At 39.0% G+C, this 6000-nt stretch overlaps 1 protein-coding gene across 1 annotated transcript in view; it reads left to right on the top strand.

Annotated features, from left to right (window-relative positions):
- Positions 1–3773: 3773 nt before the first annotated feature.
- The window catches only part of disp1 (dispatched homolog 1 (Drosophila)), a 40062-nt gene continuing 37835 nt past the window's right edge, over positions 3774–6000 (top strand). The window contains 1 exon segment of the mRNA XM_020923293.2: positions 3774–4013. The gene's annotated coding sequence lies outside the window, so the exon portion shown is untranslated.

Below are 6000 nucleotides of genomic sequence, written 5' to 3'. Positions count from 1 at the left end.
GGGCCTCTTCCCAGTGGGACGTGCCCTCCAGCACTTCCCACCTCTCCTGGGAGGCGTCCAGGAGGCATCCAGAACAGATGCCTGAGCCACCTCAGCTGGCTCCTCTCGACGTGGAGGAACAGCGACTCTACTCCATGCTCCTTCCAAGTGACTTAGCTCCTCACCCTATCTCTAAGGGAGCACTCAGCCACCCTGCGGAGGAAACTTCATTTCGTCCGCTTGTATCCGCAATCTTGTCTTTTCAGTTATTACTCAAAGCTCATGACCATAGGTGAGGGTAGGAACTTAGACTGACCGGTAAATCGAGAGCTTTGCCTTTCATTAGCTCTAAAGGATATAAACAAACCAAGTCTGCTTGAGTTGTGATAAAATCGAAAACATGATCTGGCTTTAAGAGAATCATGATACATATTTCTGGCATATGGCCTGCCCCTATGTGTAATGTTATGTGCCCCGGTTTGACCTGTGTATAGCAGTGATGGTAAACAATGATAGGCACAGCTCTCTCTGCACAGTTAAGAGTGTAATGTAGTGTCAAATAGGGGTGGGTGATATTGAAGAAAAATATGAGATTTTGTCTTATCCTCCTGATAGTGATAATCACACTATTTTTATACCATCATCGATCAGGAATGTGCTACAACGTGCCTCTAAATGTTTTGGTTGAGTGTCAAACCAAAACATAGGACACATAAATTTAACACAAATTGTAGAAGGATCACATTGTATCCTCTTTTTGCAGCAGTTTATTTAAAGATGTACTCAATATTTTTTCAATATATATATATTTTTTTTTCACATTTTTTTTTCAAATACAATTCTAGTTTTATCCTGCATTTGATCCATCTTCCAATGCTTTCAAGAAGCATTTCCAAGGCTACAAATCTGAGCCACGATGTTGGTCAGGAGCAGTGTCTAGTTGAGTGCTTTTGGTTTCAACTGTAGACCAAGTGATTTAAACGTTATCGTAACTCACTTTTCTGATTGTCTGAAGATATTTCATAGATAGTTAACGTAAACCCTTTATTCTCAGGAATCCAAAGAAAAGAGAATTGGGGACAAATTGATTCTTTGTCAGGATAGGAGTGTCTAACTGGTGGATTCATCTATTGTGCATGTTTATTAGGTTGTTTAACTATAGTATAGTAACTCAGTATAGAACTTAACTTGGTATCCTGAGAAGAAATTGGACTGACTGGATCTTGTATAGGGATGGGATAACAATAATATTGTTTAATGTGTTTGTGGAACATTTTATATAATCATGATAATTGCCAACAAAGATTGTTATCACCAGAATGTAAAGAAAAAAGCTCCTTATCCATGATGTTGTTTCTAGATCATTGTTGTTTTCATTTATATCCAAGTACAATACTATAACAGTTATTTAAAGATGCACTGTGTAACTTTTCTTCTAGAGCACCTGTCTCCAGCTTCTCTCCGTGGAAATGTTGTCTGGAATCTTGTACAGTATGGCATTACACTTATTTATCTCTACGGGGACAGCAGGGCCAAGTTACAAGTCAGATATGTGGGGAGGCGAGCCCACTCACAGTAACAATGCGGGTTTTAGGTCAATATAAATCCATGTTATTGAGTAAATGTGAGATGGACATGTTTAGTGCCATACCAGGACATCCCAGACAAAGCAACATCTCCATGGAGAATAGCATTTGACGGACCCTCCACCAGAAAAGTTACACGATGCACCTTTAAATATGGAACGTATTCATAATATTAAAATTATAATTCATATCCATAACATTTTTAAACTGTCAGCACCTTTAATATTGTGATATAATGGTTTAATTGCAATTATTTTGGCCATGATATCATGATACCGAATTTCAGTATCATCCTATGCCTAATTCTTGTCCTTAGACTTAGAATTGGGCAAACTTTAATGATCCAAAGGGAAATTATTTGGACACAGTAGCTCACATATCATAATAACAAAGAGGAAAAATATAAATGGTAATAATAAAGTCAATATAAGTATCAAAAGTAACAAGAGAGTGGTGTCAAATAAGGCATAATTATATAAATATTTATGCACAAGTCCAATTAAAATATAGAAATATAGCAAAACAAATATATCTCTGAGATATATTCTCAGCTATAGTCTTGTCTTCTCAAAATTTGAGCAGTCTCTCATCAAACGACCAAACAAAATAATGCAATAAAGTCACGTTATTAGTGCAAGATTATTACTATTACAGACAACTACAAATCTGAAAATACTCTTGGCTTTGGATTGTCCTGGGGCATCTGAGTCAAACCAGCGCCTCCCCACTGCACATGATTACAGCGCACTATATGAACTGTGCTCTAATCCTGTCGGACAGCACAAATTAAACCCAGGTATGGGCCCTCTGCCTTCCCAGAATTCCCTCTGATAACCCCTTCCCCTGCTGTGCACACTCATTTGTTTGTGAGCAAAATGGTTCTCCAATTTTCCTGACATAAAAGTGGGTTTAATTTAGCATGAAGGTTATGGCAAAGTTATGGCAAAATGTCAAGTCATTATCATAACATGTCTCCAAAACTTCCCAGCAGCTTTGGCAATGTGGGAAATAGAAGAAAATGTGTAATTAACAAAATAATTTATTAGTTCGGACAGCTCTGCGCCTTTGTGGTTAGTGTGAACTTTTGCAATGGGTGCGGTGGTGCTGGCTCTGGATACGTACTTATTAAACATAAAATACAAGAGCTGCCAGGACATAACAGCAATTTATAATTTAACCAAACTCCACTGTGATAATTATGGGTATGGCCATATTAGAGGAATCTTGTGGTTTTCACCTAATTAAAGGCTGTTAGAATAAGGGAGGGATCTGCAAACCCTTATGTTTACCTTGGATATTTCACATTTGCTTAATAATTTAGCAAAACAACTCGCCGGGAATGTATTTGACCCATCCTTCAATACCACTTTGACATTTTGTGGAATTGTAATGGCAAATTCCTATGTCTGTCTGAGCCAGGATTGCATTTTAATTTTTTTCATTACATTGTAGGTCTATTTAGAACAGCTTAAGTGTAAAAGCAAAACAAATTATGACTCATATAGAACTAGACCAGTGGTTCTGAAACTTTTTACAAGTACCACCAAGAAAATATTTTATCTTCCGAGTACCACCAGATCCAAAGCAGGGGGACTATTAAACTGTTCTAATCCAAACAAAGCCTAAATCAGATCTAAAATAAGAGTATACAGGCAGTCAGTAGCTCACTCGAGTGTTTGACCACTGATCCGAAGGTTAGCAGTTCGAATCCCGCTCTCGACGTAAACCTCACTGGTTGAGATCCATTGACCCATAGGTTGGTCGTGCAATTCGAGGTCCCAGGAAAAACCCATCTTGCCCACAGTGTTTGAGTACACTGGTGTATTAATATGTGTGTGAAAGGGTGAATGGTTCCTTGATGTGAAGTGCTTTGAGTGAATGTGACTATATTTTCTTTTTACAATTTTGGGGGGGAAACTTTCATTATCTGATGGAGTATACTTGGGCTAAATCATTTTCAACTACAGGGCTACATTTATTACTCGAATCACAGAGAGTTTCATTCATTATTTAAGCCTCACTCACTTTAATTGGTGTTACCTTGGCACATACTCTTATATTTCTGCAGTAGCGTTTGACGGACAGTTCCGCGGTCCTATCTGCGCTCTCCAAAACGCGCACTCCCCGCCCCCTTTGCGCCTCGCTTCTGTCGGTGTGGAGCGAGCGCAGATCCGGGGCTGGAGGAGCCTGAAGAACGGAGAGAGGGAGCGAGCGAGTGTGGGGCCGTTTGTCATTCTGGCAGGACACACTCCCACGAGAAACTTACCCACTCGGCTCCACGGACTTGTTGCTGCCTTTACCGAAGTAGTTTAGGAGCGTTCACGGATCTATTCTTTTCCAATACTCCACACAGTCCACGGAGAAGTGCTTTTTGTGGTTGAAAAAGCGATCGCCGCGTGTTGGGAGACTCTCGGGCGATAGCGAGGCACCGGGAGAAACAAAAACACGGTATGATAGCTATCCAAACTTGCTACCAGGCGGTTGCATTGTGTACTTTACGCATTTAGCGAGTTTGCGGCGTAACCCGGTATTTGGCAGCGGTGTAATCAGGGTCATTGCATGATTTGGAACCGCTGTGTGCGCAGTTGTGGTCAGTTGTAGTGAAAGATAATTATTTATATAGTTTGGGTACTTAGGTCTACGTAGTAAAGCGTCACTGAGTCTATCCAGAAGTTTGGGTTGTGGGGAAAGCCAGTATATTTCTAAACAACAAAGGTGTTTATTTTATGTTAAACTGTCATCGTAATCTTGGCGCAAAGAACTATTGTAGGGTGCAAAAACCTTTTATTAAAACTACAGAAAATGATTTGTAAATTGATTCTGTACAAATTTCCTTTACATTTAGATGTTTTTATTGCTTAGGATAAGTTTTTGTTTGTTTGTACTCTGGTCAGTACGAAGTTACTTTATTACCTATTTCACCTGAGCCAGCACAATTATTCAGTGGTTGTAAAGTAATACCAACCAGGAAAGAAGTTTTAGTGGACAACATTGTGGGTTTGGCACAGCACTAGTCCCCTTGCCATATTCTTGCTATATAAAACAGTACACTTAAATAACTTAAATTAAATAACCCTCACTGCAGCAGGTACATAAACTCCAAAAGGAGCACTGGACCAAAAAGACTGGTACAGTCTGTTTGTTCTCTGAAGGTTCTCTGCCCAAAGACATACGTGTGTGATTTGTGATTTGTATCTCTTAATTCTGAATGAATGATTTGATTGACTGAATGAAGTATAATGAAAGTTACAAAGCTAGGCTTCATTAACTACAAAATATGAATACATAGAAACTAATACGTTAAGTTTAAAATTCTGTGATACCCTTTTAGTTTGAGCTTCTTTGGTACCAGTCTTTTTTTAAAGTGCCTAATATTTATATTTCACGTTCTATTATCCGTACTTGGTGAGATCGAGGGTTTGTCCTGAGCCTCTGAAAACTCTGTCACCACTTTGGTTTAACTGACTCATAGGGATGGCAATTGATCACATGAACAAAATTTGGGGTTTTTAATCATTTTGAAACAAATGTGAAATCAAGGTTATTGTGCAGTTAAAATTAGTTGTCTATACAGATATAATTTAAGGTGGTTCATAATTTCTTGAACTAAAATATTTGATAAGAATGTAAATGTAAAGAGTCTCTGCTTTGACTTAAGTTAAAATTGTAGTCGTTCAGTATGCTCCAAAAAAAAAAAAAAACAGACAGTTTTTTTGGCTGTATTGCCCAGGTCTTCTGACCCACATGTTTTTAGTGTTGAAAAGAAAACTGAAGCCAAAAAAGTTATGCATTAATTTTTTATTATTGATTTTTATTTTCACATCACAAATTTACTTTAGACCTATATTATCACAACTTCTTTACTCCTCCTGTATCATAATTACTTTTCATCTCCAGCTCAAGTTGAGTGTTAAAAGCTATTAGTTCCCCTCCGTCACACTTCAGCACCTGTCGTCCAGCTCATCAGATCGGACACTTTTGAGTTGATGGAATGATTACGACAACAGCTTGTATTCACCCCATTTACCTTTTCCACTAAACTCCATAGCCTCCGGACACTTTGAAAATATTCCGAGCAGCACAAGGAGGAGGTCAAAAATGTCTCAAATCACTCCTGACAACTACAAACATGTCAGCAGCTCTGTGTCCCAGTATCTACTCAGGTCAAGCCAACACTTTTTGTTTTTTTATCAGTAGAAAATGCGTGATTATTCACTGGCTCTTGACTGATTGCTGGTAATTTTGGCCGATTAGCTTTAATTAAAGGGAGACTGGGTACTCTGCCTTGTTGTTGCCTGTCGCCTCGGGTCTTGGAGATTCTCACAGCCCCATAATCATCCACTGAACACATGAAAGCGCATCACCTGCCTTTCCACATCACCGAGCCTGGGAAGAACTGATGGCTCTGCATGGTTTAAAGGGCCCGTATTACACT

This window comes from Boleophthalmus pectinirostris, unplaced genomic scaffold (genome assembly GCF_026225935.1).
Source record: "Boleophthalmus pectinirostris isolate CB_2022bp ecotype Guang Dong unplaced genomic scaffold, ASM2622593v1 HiC_scaffold_13, whole genome shotgun sequence".
Classification (NCBI taxonomy): domain Eukaryota; kingdom Metazoa; phylum Chordata; class Actinopteri; order Gobiiformes; family Gobiidae; genus Boleophthalmus; species Boleophthalmus pectinirostris.
Note: the sequence above shows the minus strand (reverse complement) of the source record. Positions and strands in the feature narration are given on the sequence as shown.